This window comes from Arachis ipaensis, chromosome B5 (assembly GCF_059453495.1).
Source record: "Arachis ipaensis isolate K30076 ecotype BB chromosome B5, ASM5945349v1, whole genome shotgun sequence".
Taxonomy (NCBI): Eukaryota; Viridiplantae; Streptophyta; class Magnoliopsida; order Fabales; family Fabaceae; genus Arachis; species Arachis ipaensis.
Window position 1 is genome coordinate 78,063,408 of NC_142440.1, and position 25,023 is coordinate 78,088,430.

General features: G+C 41.0%; 2 non-coding genes across 2 annotated transcripts; one reads left to right on the forward strand and one right to left on the reverse strand.

The window, feature by feature from the left end:
• Window positions 1-4,766: 4,766 nt before the first annotated feature.
• LOC148564696 (small nucleolar RNA R71) lies at window positions 4,767-4,874 on the reverse strand. Its single transcript, XR_015884515.1, has one exon. It is a non-coding gene; the product is annotated as a small nucleolar RNA R71 (small nucleolar RNA).
• Window positions 4,875-24,643: 19,769 nt separating this feature from the next.
• Window positions 24,644-24,751, forward strand: LOC148564697 (small nucleolar RNA R71). Its single transcript, XR_015885555.1, has one exon. It is a non-coding gene; the product is annotated as a small nucleolar RNA R71 (small nucleolar RNA).
• Window positions 24,752-25,023: the final 272 nt, after the last annotated feature.

The window sequence follows — 25,023 nt, forward strand, 5'->3', positions numbered from 1 at the left end:
TTTCTTGATCGGGTGGATACATCGGGATTTGATTGTATCCCGAATAAGCGTCCATAAACGAGAGGTATTTGTATCCGGAGGAGTCATCCACTAGGGCATCGATACTTGGGAGTGGATAGGGATCTTTTGGGCAAGCTTTGTTGAGATCGGTATAGTCGGTGCACATCCGCCACTTCCCATTTAATTTCTTTACCAGGACAACGTTGGCTAGCCATAGTGGGTATTTGACTTCTCTTATAAATCCTTCCTCTAGTAGAGCTTGTACCTGTTCTTCCACAGCTTGGGATCTTTCTGGTCTGAGCTTTCTATGCCTCTGTTGTACTGGCTGAGATCCTGGATATACTGCCAGTTTGTGGCACATTAGTTTGGGGTTTATGCCCAGCATGTCTGTGGCCTTCCATGCGAAGAGGTCGACGTTATCTTTTAAGAACTGTATCAGGGGCTCCTTTACATCTCTTTTTAGGATTGCGCCAATATTGGTTGTTTTATCTGGGACATCTCCTATCTGGACTTTTTCTATCTCGCCCTCAGGTTGTGGACGTAGTTCTTCCTGACCTCGAATTCTCCCGAGTTCGATGGTGTGGATTTCTTCCCTTTTGCCTCTGAGGTTCAGACTTTCAATGTAACAGCGTCGCGCTATCTTCTGATCTCCTTTTATCGTAGCAATCCCTTCTGGAGTTGGGAATTTCATGCATAGATGCGGAGTGAAAACTACTGCTGCGAGCTGATTTAATGTTGCCCGACCTATCAGGGCGTTATAGGCTGAACTTATGTTGACTACAATGTAGTCTATATTGAGTGTCCTTTACCGGCTTCATTTTCCAAAGGTTTTGTGTAGTGAGATGTATCCAAGTGGTTGGATTGGAGTGTCTTCTAATCCGAATAAGTTGTTAGGGTATGCTTTGATCTCTTTTTCCTCTAGGCCGAGTTTGTCAAAGGCAGTTTTAAACAATATATCAGCCGAGCTTCCTTGGTCCACTAGTGTGCGGTGGAGGTTAGCGTTGGCCAATATGATAGTGATGACCATGGGATCGTCATGTCCCAAGATGATGCCAGCCACATCCTCTTTAGTGAAAGTAATAGTAGGGAGGTCAGGTGTTTCTTCTCCTCCATCGACGTGATATACTTCTTTAAGGTGTCTTTTGCGAGATGTCTTTCTGGGGTACGAAGTGGGCGTTCAGTTCGTCCGACTTCTTAGTCTCTTCCTCTTTTTCTGGCTTCATCTGTTTTGCTGGCTAAGTACCGATCTAGTCTCCCCTCTTTTACCAATTTTTCTATGACATTCTTCAGATCGAAGCACTCGTTGGTGGCATGTCCATATATTCGATGGTAATCACAATATTTTGTTCGATTTTCACCTCCTTTCTTGCTTTTAATTGCTCAAGGTGTCGGGATCTTTTTAGTGTGGCATACTTCTCGGTAAACTTCCACAAGAGATATCCGAAGGGGGGTGTAATTGTGGTATTTCTTAATCTTCTCTTCGTGTTGGTCTTTTTTTTTTCTTGGACTCTTTCTCCTTATCTCGGGAGGAGTAGGAAAAACAGGATTTTGATGTTTCTCCTAATCGAGAGTTTTCCTCCATGTTGATGTACTTCTCTGCTCATTCTTGCACTTCATTTAGAGATGTGGGATGTTTCTTTGATATGGAGTGACTAAAAGGTCCCTCTCATAGGCCATTGATGAAACCCATAATGCCTGCTTCTGTTGGTAGACTTTGTATGTCCAGACATGCTTTGTTGAATCTTTCCATATAATTGCGAAGACTTTCCCGATCTCCTTGCTTGATCCCTAATAAGCTTAGGGCGTGTTTGGTTTTATCCTTCAGGATGGAGAACCTGGCAAGAAATTTCTTGGCTAGGTCATCAAAATTTGTGATGAATCTTGGAGGCAGAGAGTCGAACCACTTAATTGCCGCTTTTGATAGGGTTCTTGGGAAGGCTTTGCATCGAATAGCGTCCGATGTGTCGGTGAGGTACATCCTGCTTCTGAAATTACTGAGATGATAGATTGGATCTGATGTGCCTTCGTACGGGGTCATGTCGGGAGCTTTGAAGTCCTTTGGGACTTTGGCTTTCATGATCTCTTTAGTGAATGTGTCTTGATCTTTGTGGGGCTTATCTTCGTGACTGGATCGGGTAGTCTTGGTTTTGAGATCGGCTTCAAGTTTTTGGAGCTTGTCCTCTAATTCTCGGCGTTGCTAGGTTTTCCTTCAAAGGTCCCTCTCGGCTTCCCGTTAATGCTCGGCCTCTTTTTTAAGCTGTTTGAGGTGATCTTGTTGAGCTTGAAGTGCATCCATGATTTCTGAACTTAGCAAGTTCTTGCTTTTGTTTGGTTGAGAACTATCTTTTTGTTTAGTGTCCGCGTTTTTGTGCGGCGTCTTGTCTTCTAGATCAGAGTCGTGGTCATTGTCAAGGATGTCCGCCATGATGGTGGGATGACTTCCAGGTTCCCCGGCAATGGCGCCAATGTTCCGAGGGTTACCTGAAACTGTAGGTCGATCTCGGACAATATCTTCTGTGCGGGTCGGTGCTGATGTGTCCGACTTGTGGGTAGTGGACGGAACCGCCGTGTCCGACTTTGTTGGACTTGTTGGTGATACTAATTGATAAACCACTATTTTATGGTTTATAATGTGTTTAATTGCGTGGTTTTATCATGATCTTTACCCAGTTATTCATATGATTAGCATGCATTTATATTTCCTTCCTAAAATTATTACATGATTGAAAACTTGCTTCCTAGAGACTTTTAATTATGTATTTTAATTCTCCTTTATTCCATTCGATTCTGTGATCTGTGTGTTAAGTGTTTCAGGCTTTACAGGGCATGAATGAGTTGGAGATTGGAAAGGAAACTTGCAAAAAATGGAAGGAACACAAGAAATTAAGGAGATTACCAGTGAGAAGTGACGCGGCCGCATGGCTCACGCAACCGCGCAGAAGAGAGGAAATTGCAGTGACGCAGTCGCATGGCTCACGCGACCGCGCGGATTGGAATAGCACAAGTGATGCGGAGGCGTGGACAACGCGCCCGCGTGGCAAAGCAAAACGCCGCATGACGCGTCCGCATGAATGACGCAATCGCGTGACATGCGCGATCTGCATAATCTGCAGAATTCGCTAGGGGCGATTTTGGGCCCTGTTTTGACCCAGTTTTCAGCTCAGAAAAGCAGACTAGAGCCAGAGAATATGCAGAAACCAAAAAACAACATTCATTCTACACAGCTTTTAGTTTTTAGATCTAGTTTTACTCCTCCTCTAGGTTTTCTCTCTACACATTCATAGTTCTTAGGATTTTTATTTCGATTGCTCTTTGATTGGGATATTGAGAAGAGTTATTACCTCATCAAGACTTCGTCATTCTAGTTCGTTTTCTTTACTTGGCTTTACTCTTCCATGTCCTTTAATTTACACAATTTTACTATTGGATTATTTTAGAATTTATTAATACAAGAGTTACTTTTATTTTTAATTGATTTCCTTGAGTTTTATTTATCATGTCTTTCTTTAATTCCCTTTCCTATGTTATGAGTTCTACATTCACAATGAGCGAGTACTTCCCTGACTTGATGGGGAGTTGATTGAAAGGAATCCTTGAGTTGGAATGTTCAAAGGAGAAATTGTAATTGGGTTTATTGTTGGATGGCTCTCTAGTCACTAACGCCAATCCTTCCAAGTAAGCGGATTGGGACTTGTGAGTAGAAACATCATTCTAACTTGTTTGACTTTCCCTTATTTAGTAAGGGATAACTAAACAGAACGACCTTCAATTATCAATTAATCTTGAGAGTACTGCAACAAGAATAGGGCTTCCAACTAATCTACTCCCAGTCAAGGCTTTTAATTAAATTACTTAGTTTCCCCAATTTAGTTTTCTGTTTATTTAACTCAAACTCTTTCTGAAAATATTTGATTAATAAAATAGCACACCTTTCTGCAACTCGTTGGGAGATGACCTGGGATTCATACTCCCATTATTTTAAATTTTAATTTTTGTGACAAGCTTTCTATATTGATAAGCGGATTTCTGGTTGGTTAAGAACTATACTTGCAACGCACAACTTATATCAATTCTTAATTAGCCAATTTCTGCAACGTCAATTTTTGGCGCCGTTGCCGGGGAGTTGCAATAGAGTGCTAAAGTTATTGATTGGATTTTATTTATTTGCATTTTATTTTATCTTGCTACCCTGAGCTGCTTGTTTCTTTCATTAGATGACGCGTTCACTTCCTGATCCAAACTTGCTCGTATTCGATCCTGAGATTGAAAGAACTTTTTCATGAATAAGGCAAGCTCGGCGTCGGTTAGTCCTTTCTGAGGGCGGATCTGAAATGTCACTTGAGAAAGAAACCAGCCCCCGTTCTACTGATTTGGTTGATTTACGTGCAGGTAACATGGCAGCAGCTAGGAGAGTTACTATCCAGGAGGCTGGAGCCCCTGATTTTACAATGCAACCATTTCAAGCGCATCACCCAGCGGTGGCTACAGACTTTGAAATAAAGACCGCACTGCTCAATTTGATGCCCAAGTTTCATGGCTTGCCTGCTCAAGAGCCTATCAAGCACCTGAGAGATTTTCAAGCAGCCTGTTCTACTGTCAGGCGTGATGGTGCAGATTAAACTTCAATTTTGCTGAAAGCTTTCCCGTTTTCTCTTGAGGGGTAGGCAAGAGAGTGGTACTACACTCAACCAGTAACAACTGTATCCAACTGGGATATACTGAGAAGGGAATTCTTGGAAAAATTCTTTCCAGCCGAAGTTACTGATAAACTGAGGAAAGACATTTCCATGATTGTTCAGGATGAATCTGAGACTCTCTATGAATACTGGGAGCGCTTCAATAATCTTCTAGAAGCATGCCCCCACCATATGATTGACAAGATTGTATTACTCGGTTATGTCACACAAGACATGAGGCCCCAAGATAAGACCACATTGGAAAGTGCTAGCAATGGGTCTATGAAAAAGTACAAGACCACTGATGAGGCATGGCAATTGATCAGCAACTTAGCTGAATCTACTCGGAATCACAGGCAGAAACAAGGCCGTTCAAAAGCCGTTGCAGTAGTATCCTCTAGCAGAGAGACTGCTGCTCTAACTCAGAGTATCTGTGAAATGACCAACTTGCTGAAGCAGATGCAATTGAATCAACAACAAGTTCAGCAAGCTCAACCTTCTCCACCACAGCAAAACCAACAGTTAGTCCCACAGAGAGTTTGCAGAATCTGTGCTGATTATAGCCACTATACTGATGAGTGTCCGCAGCTCCAGCAGGAAGACAACACCGTAGCAGCCACTCATAACTTCTATGACCGTCCCAACCAAGGGTACAATTAAGGTGGCAATTACAACCATGGATGGCAGGACAATTCTAACCAGAATTGGAGGGACATCAACAATAGAGGAGGTAGAGACAATCAGGGAAATCAGAGGTGGAATAATAACAACAACAGGCAGCAGAACCAGAACCAGCCTTACAGAGTGCCTCACCTGAGACAGTCCCAAGGACCACAGAATACCCTACAGCAGACCTCTCAAATTACTTATCCTTCCTCATCTTCTAATGATGATTTACTATAATCCATTGATCGGAGACAATAGACCATGGAAAATAACATTAATGCCACTCTAAATGGTCTGAACGCTACTTTGCAAGCTCTTGTCTCACAGATTGGATCAATGAATAACTCCAATAACCAGCCTTTGAGCTCCAGTGGAATTTCCTCTCAACCATTACCCAATCTCAAGGGTGGCATTAATGCCATCACCCTGAGGTCTAGAACCACACTGCAGGAGAGGAATCAAGAGGAGCCAAGCCTACCAGAACACGCCTCAGCTGAAGAGGTAGTGGAAATAGAAGATGCTGAAGAGGAAGAGGACATACAGGACATAGCTGAAAAAGAAGAATTTCAACCACAGAAGGGAGCACCATAGGGCGCAGATACTGCAGAAGACACCACTCCTATCCCCTTTCCACAACTTGCAAGAAAGCCCAGGAAGCAGCTGGAACCTGATCCCAAAATGGTAGAGATATTCAAAAAAGTTGAGGTAAATGTTCCTCTTTTCAATGTTATTCAACAGGTACCTAAATATGCAAAGTTTCTAAAAGATTTATGTATACATAAAGACAAAATTAATGAATTAGAAACTATTCCTTTAGGTAGTTCCATATCTGCTTTAATGGGAGGTTTACCTGAAAAGTGTAGTGACCCAGGTCCTTGTATAGTTAATTGTACTATTGGTGGTGTGATAATTCCTGACTGCATGTGTGATTTAGGAGCATGTGTGAGTATAATTCCTTTGTCTATATATGATATTTTGAGGCTCCCTCCCATAAAAAGGTCGGCAGCTCATTTTGTGTTAGCAGATAAGAGCATTATTACAGCGGTTGGAGTTGTTGAAGATGTATTAGTGGGCATTAAGGGACTCACATTCCCCACTGATTTTTATATTCTGCAGATGCCCCAAAATGACTCAGAGAAGCCATAATCAATCCTACTTGGAAGACCTTTCCTGAAGACATCAAAGTTCAAATTGGATGCTTTTTCAGGAACATACTCTTTTGAAATAGATGGCCGATTAGTAAGTTTCAACCTGAATGGAGTTATGAAGTACCCTCCAGAAGATCATTCTATCTTCCAGTGTGACATCATTGATGAAACTGTAGCTAAAGTTCACCAGGAGGAATTAGAGGAGAAGCACACAGGAAAGGTCCAAGTGTGGGGACATTCTCAGAGGACAATGACAGTGCTTTTCCATTGTTGCCAGCTCCAGACAACCCAAAGCCTGACCATGACCAGAAGATAGAATTAAAACCCCTTCCTCCACACCTCAAATATGCTTTCCTTGAGGACAAGCAACAGTGTCCAGTTATCATTGCAAGGGAACTCACTTCTCAACAAGAAGAGCAGTTACTTAGTGTGCTGAGGAAGCACAAGAAGGCAATTGGGTGGAGTTTGGCAGATATAATAGGCATCAACCCTCAAGTATGTGAGCACAGAATATTTTTAGAAGACGGAGCAAGGCCCGTTCGTCAACCCCAGAGAAGACTGAACCCCACTATCTTAGAGGTTGTCAAAAAGGAAGTGACCAGACTACTGGAGGCAGATATCATCTATCCCATCTCAGACAGTGAATGGGTAAGTCCAGTACAAGTAGTACCAAAGAATTCTGGAGTCACTATAGTGAAGAATGAGCACGGAGAGCTCATAGCAACCAGAGTACAGAACGCTTAGAGGGTCTGTATTGACTACAGACGCCTCAACCAAGCAACCCGTAAGGATCACTATCCTCTTCCATTCATTGATCAAATACTGGATCGCCTGTCAAGTAAATCACATTATTGTTTTCTAGATGGTTACACAGGTTATTTCCAGATTCATATAGCTCCTGAGGATCAGGAAAAGACTACTTTTACATGCCCTTTTGGGACTTATGCTTACAAGAGAATGCCCTTTGTCTTGTGCAATGCACCAGTTACCTTCCTAAAGTGCATGATGAGTCTTTTCTCTGATCTTATTGAGGACTGTATGGAAGTTTTTATGGATGATTTTAGTGTTTATGGCGATTCCTTTAGCCTTTGCTTAGATGGATTATCTAAAGTATTAGATAGATGTGTCAGTACAAACCTTGTATTAAATTTTGAAAAATATCACTTTATGGTTAAACAAGGGATTGTACTAGGACATGTTGTGTCTAATACTAGCATTTCTGTAGATCCAGCAAAGGTGGATGTTATTTCTAGTTTACCTTACCCCTCTTCTGTGAGGGAAGTCCGCTCGTTCCTTGGCCATGCAGGTTTTTACAGGAGATTCATTAAGGACTTCAGTAAGGTAGCACTTCCCTTATCCAGACTACTGCAGAAGGATATTGAGTTCGAGTTCAGTGATGATTGCAAACAAGCGTTTGATAAGCTGAAACCGCTCTGACTCAAGCTTCAATTGTGAGAGGACCAGATTGAAGCCAGCCATTCGAAATAATGTGCGACGCTTCCAACCATGCAGTAGGGGCAGCATTGGCTCAGCGTGAAGGTAATGATCCTTTTGTTATTGCTTATGCGTCTAAAACTCTAGATGCAGCACAGTCCAATTACACTACTACTGAGAAAGAGCTTCTTGCTATTGTTTTTGCTCTGGATAAATTCCGAGCCTATTTACTTGGTACGAAGGTAGTAGTGTACTTAGACCACGCAGCTCTAAAGTATCTATTAGCTAAAAAGGAGTCCAAACCAAGGCTTATACGTTGGATACTGCTATTACAAGAATTTGATTTAGAAATTAAGGATAGGAGTGGTAACCAGAATTTAGTGGCAAACCACTTGGGTCGCCTTGAGCACATTTCAGATGACCCCACTCCTATAGCTGATAATTTCCCATTTGATAACCTGCAAGCAGTATCCGAGGTAGTCCCTTGGTATGCACCTGTAGCTAATTATCTAGTTAGCCGCACTTTTCCTCCAAACTTTTCTAAGCATCAAAGAGACAAGCTGAAAAGCGAGTCTAAATATTATATATGGGATGAACCATATTTATGGAGATGTGGCACTGACCAGGTAATTAGACGATGTGTGCCTCAATCAAAATTCCAGTCCATCTTAGAGGCCTGTCACTCATCTGAGTGTGGAGGACATTTTTGCCCTCAAAGAATAGCTAGAAAAATCTTAGACTGTGGATTCTGGTGGCCTACACTTTTTAGAGACACTGCTGAATTTTGTAGATCTTGTTTTCCATGCCAAAAATTTGGTAATATATCCAGGAGGGATGAGATGCCTCAACAAATTATGCTTTTCTGTGAAATTTTTGATGTTTGGGGCATTGACTTCATGGGTCCATTTCTAAATTCTAATGGTTATTTTTATATATTGTTAGCTGTGGATTATATTTCCAAATGGGTGGAAGCAATTCCTACCCGCACTGATGATGCTAACACTGTTGTTTTCTTTGTGACAAACCACATTATTTGTCGCTTTGGATCACCACGAGCAATCGTGAGCGATCAAGGCACCCATTTTTGTAACAGGAGACTAACAGGATTAATAAAGAAGCATGGAATAATTCATAAGGTTGCAACAGCCTACCATCCTCAGACTAATGGGCAAGCTGAGGTGTCAAACAGAGAGATAAAGCATATCTTGCAGAAGATAGTCAAACCTCATAGAAGAGATTGGAGCACCAGGCTACAAGATGCACTTTGGGCGTACATAACCGCATACAAGACACCCATTGGGATGAGTCCTTTCCGCTTAGTCTATGGAAAAACTTGGCATCTCCCTGTTGAAGTCGAGCACAAAGCCTTTTGGGCAGTAAAGGAGTGCAACATGGGAATTGAGAAAGCCGGAGCTGAAAGGAAATTGCAACTGCAAGAATTGGAAAGCCTTCGCCTAGAAGCTTATGAAAACTCCAGACTATACAAGGAGAAGATGAAGGCTGTACATGATCAGCACATTAAGAGAAAAGAGTTCCAACCTGGGGACTTAGTCCTTTTTTACAAATCTCGACTGAGACTCATGCCATGCAAGTTGAGATCAAGATGGGATGGTCCATACAGAGTAGAGAAGACCGAACCGTACGGAGTTTATCACCTAAGCCATCCTTCCAGCTCTGAACTTATCAAAGTTAATGGACATCGTTTAAAGCTGTACCATGGAGAGTGGATGCAGAAAAATAAGGAGCTCGAGATCTTCCTCTTGGAAGATCCTCACATAGCCAAAGATTGAGCTAATGGAGCGTCCAACTTATGGATGTTAAAGCAAAGTGCTAGGTGGGAGACAACCCACCATGGTATGATCATTTTTTCTTTATTTTTAGTTTTTTCTATTTAATAACCCTTCTCTTTATTAGTACATTTCGTGCATCTGCTTTTACATACTTTTATTTTTAATTGAAAAAAAAGGGGTTACGCGACGCGACCGCATCATTGACGCGTCTGCGTCGCAAGGAGATGGGAGAAAATAAAAACAAACAGAGAGTCACGCAGGAGCGTGGCTGGAGGCGTGCCAATGGCACAAATTGTCCCACGCAACCACGTCGCCGACGCGTCCGTGTCACATGGAACATTGGCCTCCCACGCGACCGCTTGACCCACGCGGCCGCGTGCCCTAGAATTCGACGTCAAAAGGGTGCACGACCGAAAGTTGTGCTAGAGTGGTGCTGGATTGGTGCTGAACGCACAATCCTTCCCACACGGCCGCGTGACCGACGCGACCGCGTCATATCCTTCTAATGGCCACTCACGCGATCGCATGCCCCATGCGATCGCGTCATCCAATATTTGGCAATTAATGATTTTGAACAGAGAGTTGTGCGAGTGCGAGGCTGCCATCGCGCCAGTGGCATAAAACGGGTCACGCGACCGCGTGACCGACGCGACCCGTCAATCAGTATCAGCGCAAGTTGCGCGACCGCGTGCCCTACGCGACCGCGTGGCCTACGCGACCATTTGCCCTACGCGACCGCGTCGATTGCGCCGCACAACTTCCCTGATTTGCCACTTATCTTATCTTTTTCTCCTCAAATCCTATTTTCTCTTTTCCCTCCTTATTTCTTCTTCCTTCCTTCTTCCTTCTTCCTTCTTTCTCACTTTTTACACCCTCACTCTCTCTCTCTCTCCCCCATTAACAAGGTTTTCTTTTTCTTCTTCTGTCCTTACTTTTCTATTTTTATTCTTATTTTTCTATGTTATCTTCTTTTCTTTTCTTTTTACTTTTATTATTCATATTTTCTTCCTTTTTACTTGGTGTTAGAATTTATTTGAGTCATTATTTCTCATTATATGCTTGTGGATTGTTCTAAATTTGTTTGGCAATTATATATTACTTTTTAAAGGGTTGCTTTCATGTTCAATTTAATACTTTCCATACATTATTTCACCATGCATGCTATGTGTTTGTGAAAAAGCCCATATGGCATTTTGCACTTTTCTCCATTATTCTACTCTACTATTAAATGCCCGTTTTTCACAAAAACCCTTTTATATTTTATTCGTTATAAATAATTGTCAATACAAACGTGATGGTTTGTTACGAGTGATGCTTGATCTATGCTACTCATGCCTTTTCCAGCATGCCAATAAACACCTTGCATTCACTTGTCATCATATGCACTAACTATTTTTCATTGATGACTTTCCACATGTAGTCATGACCATGTGATAACATCATTTACCTTTTATTGTTCATTCATAACCACCCTTTTCCGTTCTCTTCCTTGCTCTATCTCTTTGAATTTAATTTACTTTCTCTTCCCTTTTTTAGAATGGCCACCAAGAAAGGAAAAGAGAAAGCTACTCCCAAATCCATAGCAAGAAGAGGAACAAAAAGAGAATTAGTGGCAGAACCCTCTTCAACTGCGGTTAAACCCTCAACAAAGAGACTTAAGAGGATTATAAAGGTTGATGATAAAGAAAAAGCCTTCCCAGCAAAGGACACTGCACGATTTCCCAATCGCTACTGTGAGCAGATGTTCCCCATCCTGGCAGAAAGGAGCTACAACAACGAATACCTTCTTCTCCTCCCAAACCATATTGCTACCTTTGTTGAGCCGCAAATTGCACAAAGACAATGGGGTTTCCTACAGAGACAGCCGAGGCAGGTCAATCTTTCTTGGGTAGTCGAGTTCTACTCCAACTTCCACTTACCAACCCTGCAGTCTGTCTTTGTCCGTCAGAAGCAAGTCCCTATTACAGAAGAGGCCATTCAAAAAGCTCTAGGTCTTCCCCCTATTCCATAAGGTTTGAAGCCGCACTCAAGCGCCAGATGTACCAATTTGACTGGGACGTCATTCTCAGAGTTATTGCACTACTTGGCAGCCGACGGATCTACAGATACCATCGTACCTGCCCTAAGGGAATTTTGGCTTCAGCACTACCTTGGAGGCTCGCGTATGGGCACAGATCATGTCCCATTACGTCTTTTTGAGCACTCACGAGTCCTCCTTCACTGCGGACATGGCCGTTCTACTATGGTGCATCCTTACAGACCAGCCTCTGAACCTACCAAGACACATCCGGAATGCCATGGGACACGTACAAATCGCGGGAAACTTACCTTTCCCCGCCTTGGTCTCAGATATCGTCTCAGCAGCCGGAGTCTCCTTCAGAGCTGGGGACACCAAAGCCATACTTCCACGAGATGATCAATATGTCCCTGATGGGAAATATATATCAGATCCTCAGCAGCCACTACAAGCCAGCCCACTGAACCGGCTCAGGACATTCCTCCTTCCGTACCACAAGCACCTGCCACAGACCAACTGCTCCATCAGATACTCGAAAGGTTGGATTGGTAGGAACACAAAGCTAAGATGAGAGAGCGCCGTAACAAGCGCCAATTCACATACCTCAAGGAGCTGATTATGGTAAAATTGAAGGACTCAGACACCCCGGACTCCACTTCCTTTACCAGCACAGGGAGCCATGATGGTCCCAACTGTGGAGATACTGCTACCAGCCCACCCTTGTTCCTAACAGATGGTACCGAGGACGGTGCAAAGCCTTAAGTGTGGGGAGGTCGGTCAGTACCTGACTTTCAGAGGTAATTTCTCTTCCCTAAACACCAATAAATTAGGATATTTAGTTAGTTTTTCTTTTATAGAATAGGATAAATTGCATAGCAATAGATTAGTTGCATGCATGTTCCACTTGATTGAAAAGACAATAAGTTTCTTCTAAGAATCTAGTTTTGGAACAAAATTTTACTAATTTTAATTAAATTTTTATGTTAAATTTGCTTGAAGTTGTATTTGGAACATGATTTTTGAGCTAAAGAACACACAACCTGTGAGATTTGAGCCTTTATGCATGGTTACATTATTTAACCATAATTATTTTATTTTTGTGTGTTTACTTCTCTATGATTGTAATCTATATTTTGTTTCATCCTATATGTTCAATATTTATTATATTTATATGTTTGCATGTGATTGAGGCCATTAATTGTTTAGCTCACTTATCCAAATTTAGCCTACCCTTTCAATTACTTTTGTTAGCCACTTTGAGCCTTTAAATCCCATTTGTTCTATATTTTACCATGTTACTAGCCTTAAGCAGAAAAATAATTATATATCCCAAACTGAATCTTTGGTTAGCTTAAGATAGAATTGTGTGTGCTAATTAAGTATGGAAAATTATGGGAACAAAAGATAATAAGGGAATGTGTCATGATAATATAATGGGAATTTGGATACCTACTCATGTGAAACTATAATAATTAAAAATCTATGTGCATTAATAAGCTATGTTTATTTTTATGCTTATATTAAAAAAAATAAAAAATAAAAAATAAATAAAAAATAAAAAATATTCAATAAATAAATAAGGGAACAAAATTACCCCAACGTTAAGTTAAGAATTCAAAGGTCAATGCATGTATGATAAAATTAAAATAAAAGTTGATACATGAGTATAGAATGTGAAAGAGAAATTCTGGGTAGCTAGGTATGGATTCTAAAGTTATATAGAGTATATATATAGGTTATGTTAAAGCTTGGGTTAATTAAAGATTCAGTTTATAAGCTTACTTAGCCATATATGTATCCTTACCATTACCTTGGCCCCATTACAACCTTGAAAAGACCTCATGATGTTTGCATTGGTATATCAAATGTTGTTGATTGATTAGGAGAAGAACAAAAATTAGAAAGCATGATTAGAGAAGGATAGAGTGATTGCCCTTTACACACCAGAGAGATTAGAGCGTACATACATCATTAGTGAGGGTTCAATGTTTAAAATTCTATATTCCCTGCTTTCATGAGCTGCCTTCTTGCATTTTTATCTATTCTTACTGCATGAGAATTGAATTAGTGGAATTTGATTTGTAATTATTTTGAAGAGCTTATTTATTATTGATCAAGTGGACAAAAAAAATCATATAGTTGCATTCATATATATAGGTTGCATTGCATTGCATGAGTTTTACATGTTCCTACTCATTTATTTGATCTCCTTCAACTAAGCATGAGGACATGCTAATGTTTAAGTGTGGGGAGGTTGATAAACCACTATTTTATGGTTTATAATGTGTTTAATTGCGTGGTTTTATCATGATCTTTACCCACTTATTCATATGATTAGCATGCATTTATATTTCCTTCCTAAAATTATTACATGATTGAAAACTTGCTTCCTAGAGACTTTTAATTATGTATTTTAATTCTCCTTTATTTCATTCGATGCCGTGATCTGTGTGTTAAGTGTTTCAGGCTTTATAGGGCATGAATGAGTTGGAGATTGGAAAGGAAGCTTGCAAAAAATGGAAGGAACACAAGAAATTAAGGAGATGACCAGCGAGAAGTAACGCGGCCGCATGGCTCACGCAACCGCGCGGAAGAAAGGAAATCGCAGTGACGCGGTTGCATGGCTCACGCGACCGCGCGGATTGGAATAGCACAAGTGACGCGGAGGCATGGACGACGCGCCCGCGTGGTAAAGCAAAACGCCGCATGACGCGTCCGCATGAATGACGCGATCGCGTGTCATGCGCGATCTGCATAATTTACAGAATTCGCTTGGGGCGATTTTGGGCCCTGTTTTGACCCAGTTTTCAGCCCAGAAAAGCAGACTAGAGCCAGAGAATATGCAGAAACCGAAAAACAACATTCATTCTACACAGCTTTTAGTTTTTAGATCTAGTTTTACTCCTCCTCTAGGTTTTCTCTCTACACATTCATAGTTCTTAGGATTTTTATTTCGATTGCTCTTTGCGTTGGGATATTGAGAAGAGTTATTACCTCATCAAGACTTCGTCATTCTAGTTTGTTTTCTTTACTTGGCTTTACTCTTCCATGTCCTTTAATTTACATAATTTTACTATTGGATTATTTTAGAATTTATTAATACAAGAGTTACTTTTATTTTTAATTGATTTCCTTGAGTTTTATTTATCATGTCTTTCTTTAATTCCCTTTCCTATGTTATGAGTTCTACATTCACAATGAGCGAGTATTTCCCTGACTTGATGGGGAGTTGATTGAAAGGAACCCTTGAGTTGGAATGTTCAAAGGAGAAATTGTAATTGGGTTTATTGTTGGATGGCTCTCTAGTCATTAATGCCAATCCTTCCAAGTAAGCGGATTGGGACTTGTGAGTAGAAACATCATTCCAACTTGTTTGACTTTCCCTTATTTAGTAAGGGATAACTAAACAGAACGACCTTCAATTATCAATTAATCTTGAGAGTACTGCAACAAGAATAGGGCTTCCAACTAATCTACTCCCAGTCAAGGCTTTTAATTAAATTACTTAATTTCTCTAATTTAATTTCCTGTTTATTCAACTCAAACTCTTTCTAAAAATATCTGATTAATAAAATAGCACACCTTTCTGCAACTCGTTGGGAGACGACCTGGGATTCATACTCCCAGTATTTTAAATTTTAATTTTTGTGACAACCTTTCTAAATTGATAAGCGAATTTCTGGTTGGTTAAGAACTATACTTGCAACGCACAACTTATATCAATTCTCAATTAGCCAATTTCTGCCACGTCACTGATCCTTCGTCACCGGAGGGTGGTGGTACCTGCAAGGGACTCCGATGCTTAAGTTAGCAAGGGTATTAAGCAAGTTTTTAGTACAATCAGTGTATGAGTTATACCTGGGTGCTCCAGTGTATTTATAATGGTGTGGAGTGACTTTTCTGGAGATAAGATAGTTATCTTATCTTATCTTTGAGTGAAATCATCTTATCGTCAAGGGAACCGCCCTTATCTCTCTAGGCTTGGGTTGCCTTTGAGTTTGGGTTGTGTTCCTCTGTTTGGGCCCTTTTTGGGCTTTCCTAGTGACTTGGCCGAGCTCTTTGAAACGTGGTCGGACAGTCCTGACCTGAAGAGGTCAGTCGACTTGTCTTTAACCAGCCCGGATCGTACAGCTTGACCCAGGGTATGAACACTCTGCAAAGCGGGTAAACTATTTATCCATTTCCTCTTGACAGAGTTTCTGAGGAAATGGCATCTTAGCCTTATAATCATCAACCTTGGTTGATGAAGGCTGAATGCTTTGTATGCTGGAATGGGGGTTACTAGCTTGCTTAGAAGGGTTGTTATTAGTGAATTGCTGACCTCCCTTTCTTGGGCATTCAACGCCATGCTGCTGCCCCCCTAGGTATTTGAATGCCCAGTCTCTGCCCTTTCCTGGCGTTCAACGCCAGGAGGGATACCTCTCTGGGCATTTCAACGCCCAGTCTCTACCCTTTTCTGGCTTTCGACACCAAAAGGGATGTCTCTCTAAGCGTTTAAACACCCAGAGTCATTTTGTGCAGAGACCTAGGTATCCTCAATGGGCCTTTCATTTTTATTGTACTGAGGTTGGGTGCTTAAGGTTTTCCCACTCAATTGGATAGCCTGGTATTCATCTGTTATCTGCTTAGATAACTACTGCGTTGTTTGATTCAACTGGGCTTCCACATTTCTGTTAGAAGCTTGAGTTTCTCGCAGAGCCTCTTGTAGTTCTAGCATTTGCTGGGTAAGGGCTTGCGATTGCTGAGTCAATGGGCCATCCTGCTCTGGAGGGTTAGGTTTAGCAACTACTACCTTAACTTCTCCTTTTATAGAGGTCTCAATAAGCTCTCGAGCCTCTCCAATGGTCTATCTCATGTGCATGAAACCACTAGCAGAGTGGTCCAAGGACATTCTAGCCATGTCTGAAAGCCCATAGTAGAAGATTTCTAACTGTACCCATTCTGAAAACATTTCAGTGGGACATTTTCTTAGCATCCTCCTATACCTCTCCCAGGCATGATAAAGAGATTCACCATCTCCTTGTTTGAAGCCTTGGATGTCCAGTCTCAGCTGGTTCATCTTTCTTGGGGGAAAGTATTGGTTTAAAACTCGTCCACTAACTGTTTCTAAGTTTTTAAACTAGCTTTAGGCTGGTTATCCAACCACCTTTTTGCTTGGTCCTTTATTGCAAAATGAAAAAGCAATAATCTGTAGAAATCTTGGTCTACTGCCTCACTGTGTACTGTGTCAGCAATCTTTAAGAAATCTACCAGGAATTCTGTAGGTTCTTCCTGAGGAAGCCCAGAATACTGGCAGTTTTGCTGCACCTGAGTAATAAGTTAAGGGTTGAGTTTAAAGCTACTGAAAGAATATTTTCGTATGGTTAAGAATTTCACACAAAATAATTTCAGTGGTAGTATAGTTTCCAACCAACTAATAATACTCAAATCAAATTTTAAAGATTTTGGTTGTCACAAGTACAAATCCCAATGAAAATTAACCGAAGTATTCAAACCTCGGGTCGTCTCACAAGGAATTGCAATGAAGTGCTCAATTATTGGCTATGAAGAATAAGGGGGGGTTGATTTATAATTGGCAAGGAAATATAAAAGCAAGAAAGTAGATAACAAGAACTAATAAAAGAAAGGAAAAGAACTCTTGGCTAAATATAGAAATTTGAGATCACCATCCTTGTCTACAAAATATATATTGACAATTATGAGGGACCAACCCATTAAGTCTACCTGTATGCTTGAAGTATGTCAAATAGGCTTGATCAACATTAATCCATAAGTTCTAACCTAGCTACTAATTAACTTAGTAGAAGGCTAGTGTCAATGGTTATTGTTCATGCCCTGGGTCGAGCTATACGACCCGGGCTGATTAAAGACAATTCAACCGACCTCCTCAGGTCTGGCATTTCCCGACCTCTTCTCAAAGAGTTCGGCCAAATCGCTACAGAGAGCTCAGGCAGGCCCAAATAAAGGGACACAGTCTAATCTAAAGGCAGCCAAAGCCTAGAAAAATAAGGGCGGTCCCCCAAAAGATAAGATGACTTCACTCAAAGATAAGATGACTTTACTCAAAGATAAGATAAGATAAGATAATTATCTTATCTCCAGAAAGGTCACTCTACACTAATATAAATACACTCGAGCACCCAGGTATAACTCATACTCTGATTCTACTAAAAACCTGTTTAAAGCCCATGCTAACTTAAGCATCGAAGTCTCTTGCAGGTACCACCACCCTCCGGTGATGAACCATGGTGCACGAAATCGTGATCGTTCATTCCTTGGTAACGGCGCCAAAAACTTAATACGCACATTCATAATCTTAGTTCTTTGTCACAACTTCGCACAACTAACCAACAAGTGCTGGGTCGTCCAAGTAAGAAACCTTATGTGAGTAAGGGTCGATCCCACGGAGATTGTCGGTTTGAAGCAAGCTATGGTCACCTTGTAAATCTCAGTCTGGCGAAGTCAATTGGTTATGGAGATTTGATAATTAAAATATAATTAAAATATAAAATAGGATTGAAATACTTATGTAATTCATTGGTGAGAATTTCAGATAAGCGTATGGAGATGCTTTTATTCCTTCTGAACCTTTGCTTTCCTACTGCTTTCATCCAATCATTCATACTCCTTTCCATGGTAAGCTGTATATTGGGCATTACAATTGTCAATGGCTACATCTCATCCTCTCAGTGAAAATGGTCCAAATGCGCTGTCACCGTACGGCTAATCATCTGTCAGTTCTCGATCATGCTGGAATAGGATTCAGTAATCCTTTTGCGTCTGTCACTACGCCCAGCACTCGCGAGTTTGAAGCTCGTCACAGCCATCCCTTCCCAGATCCTACTCGGAATACCACAGACAAGGTTTAGACTTTTCGAATCTCAAGAATGGCCGCCAATAATTCTAGCCTATTCCACGAAGACTCTGATCGTAGATCAGGAGGCTAAGAGATATGCATTCAAGCTTGTTTCATGAAGAATGGAAGTGTTTGTTAGACACACGTTCATAAGTGAGAATGGTGATGAGTGTCACATAATCATCACATTCATCATGTTCTTGTGTGCGAATAAATATCTTAGAGAAGAAATAGGCTTGAGTTGAATAGAAAAACAATAGTACTTTGCATTAATTCATGAGGAATAGCAGAGGTCCACACCTTAATCTATGGTGTGTAGAAACTATACCATTGAAAATACAAAAGAACAAGGTCCAGGCATGGCCGAATGGCCAGCCCCCTAAACGTGATCTCAGAACATAAAATTAGACAAAGACTAACCAGAGATGTAAATACAATAGTAAAAAGTCCTATTTATACTAAACTAGTTACTAGGGTTTACAGAAATGAGTAAATGATGCAGAAATCCACTTCCGGGCCCACTTGGTGTGTGTTTGGGCTGAGCGTTGAAGCTTTCATGTGTAGAGGTCTTCCTTGGAGTTGAACGCCAGTTTGTAACTTGTTTCTGGCGTTTAACTCTGCTTTGCAACTTGTTTCTGGCATTTAATGCCAGAATAGGGCAGAAAGCTGGCGTTAAACGCCAGTTTGCGTCATCGAAACTTGAGAAAAGTATGGACTATTATATATTGCTGGAAATCCCTAGATGTCTACTTTCCAACGCAATTGAAAGTGCGCCATTTGAGTTTCGGTAGCTCTAGAAAATCCACTTTGAGTGTAGGGAGGTCAGAATCCAACAGCATCTGCAGTCCTTATTCAACCTCTGAATCAGATTTTGCTCAAGTCCCTCAATTTCAGCCAGAAAATACATATATATTGCTGGAAAGCTCTGGATGTCTACTTTCCAACGCAATTGAGAGCGTGCCATTTGGGTTTTTGTAGCTCCAGAAAATCCACTTTGAGTGCAGGGAGGTCAGAATCCAACAGCATCTGCAGTCCTTCTTCAGCCTCTGAATTAGATTTTTGCTCAAGTCCTTCAATTTCAGTTAGAAAATACCCGAAATCATAGAAAAACACACAAACTCCTAGTAAAGTCCAGAAATGTGATTTTTAATTAAAAACTAATAAAAATATACTAAAAACTAATCAAATCATACTAAAAACTATGTAAAAACAATGCCAAAAAGCGTATAAATTATCCGCTCATCACAACACCAAACTTAAATTGTTGCTTGTCCCCAAGCAACTGAAAATCAAATAGGATAAAAAGAAGAGAATATACTATAAATTCCAAATAACAATGAAACTTAGCTCCAATTAGATGAGCGGGACTAGTAGCTTTTTACCTCTGAACAGTTTTGGCATCTTACTTTATCCTTTGAAGTTCAGAATGATTGGCATCTATGGGAACTCAGAATTCAGATAGTGTTATTGATTCTCCTAGTCCAGTATGTTGATTCTTGAACACAGCTATTTTATGAGTCTTGGCCGTGGCCCTAAGCACTTTGTTTTCCAATATTACCACCGGATACATAAATGCCACAAACACATAATTGGGTGAACCTTTTCAGATTGTGACTCAGCTTTGCTAATGTCCCCAATTAGAGGTGTCTAGGGTTCTTAAGCACTCTGTTTTTGCTTTGGACATTGACTTTAACCGCTCAGTCTCAAGCTTTTCACTTGACACCTTCACACCACAAGCACATGGTTAGGGACAGCTTGGTTTAGCCGCTTAGGCCAGGATTTTATTCCTTTGGGCCCTCCTATCCACTGATGCTCAAAGTCTTGGATCCTTTTTATTACCCTTGTCTTTTGGTTTTAAGGGCTATTAAATTTTTCTACTTGCTTCTTTTTTTTTCTTTCCTTTTTTTTCGCAAGCTTTTCTCTATTCACTGCTTTTCCTTGCTTCAAGAATCATTTTTATGATTTTTTAGATCATCAAATAACATTTCTCCTTTTTCATCATTCTTTCAAGAGCCAACAATTTTAACATTCATAGACAAAAAATTCAAAAGACATATGCACTGTTCAAGCATTCATTCAGAAAACAAAAAGTATTGTCACCACATCAAAATAATTAAACTAATTTCAAGGATGAATTCGATACCATGTACTTCTTGTTCTTTTGTTTTTAGAACATTTTTCAATTAAGAGAGGTGATGGATTCATAGGACATTCATAGCTCATAGACACTTAAACACTAATGATCATATAGTAAAGACACAAACATAAATAAAACATAAGGCTCAAGAACCGAAAAACAGGAAAATAAGAACAAAGAGATTAAGGAACGGGTTCACCTTAGTGAGGGTGGCGTCTTCCTCTTCTTGAAGAACTAATGGTGCTCTTGAGCTCCTCTATGTCTCTTCCTTGTCTTTGTTGCTCCTCCCTCATAGCTCTTTGATCTTCTCTAATCTCATGGAGAATGATGGAGTGCTCTTGGTGTTGTTCCATGTTGGAACTTAATTTTCCTAGGCAGGTGTTGATTTGCTCCCAATAGTTTTATGGAGGGAAGTGCATCCCTTGAGGCATCTCAGGGATTTCATGGTGAGGAATTTCCTCATGCTCTTGTTGTGGTCCATGATCTCTTGTTTGCTCCATCCTTTTCTTAGTGCTGGGTTTGTCCTCATCAATGAGGATATCTCCCTCTATGTCAATTCCAGCCGAATTGCAGAGGTGGCAAATAAGGTGAGGAAAGGCTAACCTTGCCAAAGTGGATGACTTGTCAGCAACCTTGTAGAGTTCTTGAGGTATAATCTCATGAACTTCCACTTCCTCCCCAATCATGATAGTATGGATCATGATGGCCCGGTCTACAGTAACTTCAGACTGGTTGCTAGTAGGAATAATTGAGCGTTGGATGAACTCCAACCATCCTCTAGCTACAGGCTTAAGGTCCGGTCTTCTCAATTGAACCGGCTTACCTCTTGAGTCAACTTTCTATTGAGCTCCTTCCACACATATGTCCATGAGGACTTGGTCCAACCTTTGATCAAAGTTGACCCTTCTAGTGTAGGGGCGTGCATTTTCTTGCATCATTGGCAAGTTGAACGCCAACCTTACATTTTCCGGACTGTAATCTAAGTATTTCCCCCGAACGATTGTAAGCCAATTCTTTGGATTCGGGTTCCTACTTTGATCATGGTTCCTAGTGATCCATGCATTTGCATAGAACTCTTGAACCATTAAGATCCCGACTTGTTGAATAGGATTAGAGAGAACTTCCCATCCTCTTCTTCTAATCTCTGGTCGGATCTCCGGATATTCGCTCTTTTTGAGCTTAAAAGGGACCTCAGGGATCACCTTTTTCTTGGCCACAACATTATAGAAGTGGTCTTGATGGACCTTTGAGATGAATCTCTCCATCTCCCATGACTCAGAGGTGGAAGCAATTGCCTTCCCTTTCCTCTTTCATGAGGTTTCTCTGGCCTTAGGTGCCATTAATGGTTATGGAAAATAAAAAAGTAATGCTTTTACCACACCAAACTTAAAAGGTTTGCTCGTCCCTGAGCAAAAGAAGAAAGGAAGTAGTAGAAGAAGAAGAAAATAGAGGAGATGGAGGGAGAAGGTGTATTCGGCCAAGGGGGAGAAGTGGTGGTTGTAATGTGTGAAAATGGAGTAGTGTTGAGGGGTTTATATAGGGGTGGGGTGGAGGGTAGGTTTCGGCCATTAAGGTTGGGTTTGGGAAGGAAAAGAATTTGAATTTTGGAGGTAGGTGGGGTTTATGGGGAAGAGTGGATGGATGTGAGTGGTTAAGGGTATTTAGGGAAGAGGTATGGAGGTGATTGGTGAAGGGTATTTGGGGAAGAGAGGTATAAAAAGGTGTGAAGAGGAGAGAAGAAGAGGTGGGGTAGGTGGGGATCCTGTGGGGTCCACAGATCCAGAGGGGTCAAGGACTTAACATCCCTACTCCATTTAGACGTGCAAACGCCCTTAGAATGCATGTCTGGCGTCAAACGCCAGCTTGCTGCTTGTTCCTGGCATTTAACGCCAATTCCATGCTCTGTTCTGGTGTTAAACGCCAGTCTGGTGCTTGTTTCTGGCGTTTAACGCCAGCTTGATGCTTTTTTCTGGCGTTAAACACCAGTTTGATGCTTCTTACTGGCGTTTAAACGCCAGTAAGCTCTTCCTCCAGGGTGAGCTATTTTTAATGCTATTTTTTCATTCTGTTTTTTATTTTTCAGTAGTTTTTGTGACTTCACATGATCATCAACCTAAAGAAAATATAAAATAGCAATGGAAAATAAATAGATATAATTAAATAACATTGGGTTGCCAACAAGCGCTTCTTTAATGTCAATAGCTTGACAGTGAGCTCTCATGGAGCCTCACAGATGTTCAGATCATTGTTGGGACCTCCCAACACCAAACTTAGAGTTTGAATGTGGGGGTTCAACACCAAACATAGAGTTTGGTTGTGGCCTCCTAACACCAAACTTAGAGTTTGACTGTGGGGGCTTTGGTTGACTCTGCACTGAGAGAAGCTTTTCATGTTTCCTCTCCATGGTTACAGAAGGAGAACCTTGAGTCTTAAATACAAGGTAGTCCTTATTCAGTTGAAGGACCAACTCTCCTCTGTCCACATCAATCACAGCTTTTGCTGTGGCTAGGAAGGGTCTTCCAAGGATGATGGATTCATCCTCATCATTCCCAGTGTCTAGGATTATGAAATCAGTAGGGATGTAAAGGCCTTCAACCTTTACTAACAAGTCCTCTACAAATCCATAAGCCTGTTTCATTGATTTGTCTGCCATCTCTAGTGAGATTCTTGCAGCTTGTACCTCATAGATTCCCAGTTTCTCTATTACAGAGAGTGGCATGAGGTTTATCCCTGACCCAAGGTCACACAGAGCCTTCTCAAAGGTCATGGTACCTATAGTACAAGGTATGAAGAACTTTTCGGGATCCAGTTTCTTCTGAGGCAATGTCTGCCTTATCAATGTACTTAGTTCATTGGTGAACAAGGGGGGTTCATCCTCCCAAGTATCATTACCAAATAAACTGGCATTCAACTTCATGATGGCTCCTAGATATTTAGCAACATGCTCTTTAATGGTGTCTTCATCCTCTTCAGAGGAAGAATAGTCATCAGAGCTCATGAATAGTAAAAAGAGGTTCAATGGAATCTCTATGGTCTCTAGATGAGCCTCAGATTCCTTTGGTTCCTCAAAGGGAAACTCCTTATTGGTCAGTGAACGTACCAGGAGGTCTTCCTCACTAGGATTCACGTCTTTCTCCTCCTCTCTGGGTTCGGCCACACCAAGTAAGGTTATGGCTTTGCACTCTCTTTTTGGATTATCTTCTGTATTGCTTGGGAGAGTACTAGGAGGAATTTCAGTGACTCTTTTACTCAGCTGGCCCACTTGTGCCTCCAAATTTCTAATGGAGGACCTTGTTTCATTCATGAAGCTTAGAATGGCCTTAGATAGATCAGAGACTATATTTGCTAAGCTAGATGAATTCTGCTCCGAATTCTCTGTCTGTTGCTGAGAGGATAATGGAAAAGGCTTGCTATTGCTAAACCTATTTTTTCCACCATTATTAAAGCCTTGTTGAGGCTTTTGTTAATCCTTCCATGAGAAATTTGGATGATTTCTCCATGAGGAATTATAGGTGTTTCCATAGGGTTCTCCCATGTAATTCACCTCTGCAATTGCAGGGTTCTCAGGATCATAAGCTTTTTCTTCAGAAGATGCTTCTTTAGTACTGTTGGATGCAGCTTGCAATCCATTCAGACTCTGAGAAATCATATTGACTTGCTGAGTCAATATTTTGTTCTGAGCCAATATGGCATTTAGAGTATCAATTTTAAGAACTCCCTTCCTCTGAGGCATCCCATTATTCACAGGATTCCTTTCAGAAGTGTACATGAACTGGTTATTTGCAACCATGTCAATGAGTTCCTGAGCTTCTACAGGCATTTTCTTTAGGTGAATGGATCCACCTACAGAATAGTCCAATGACATCTTAGATAATTCAGACAGACCATCATAGAATATATCCAGGATGGTCCATTCTGAAAGCATGTCAGAAGGACACTTTTTGGTCAGTTGCTTGTATCTCTCCCAAGCTTCATAGAGGGATTCACCTTCTTTCTGTTTGAAAGTTTGAACATCCACTCTAAGTTTGCTAAGCTTTTGAGGAGGAAAGAACTTGGCTAAGAAAGCCGTGACCAGCTTATCCCAAGAGTTCAGGCTATCTTTAGGTTGAGAGTCCAACCATATTCTAGCTCTGTCTCTTACAGCAAATGGGAAAAGCATAAGCCTATAGACCTCAGGATCAACCCCATTGGTCTTAACAGTATCGCAGATCTACAAGAATTCAGTTAAGAACTGAAAAGGATCTTCTGATGGAAGTCCATGAAACTTGCAATTATGTTGCATCAGAGAAACTAATTGAG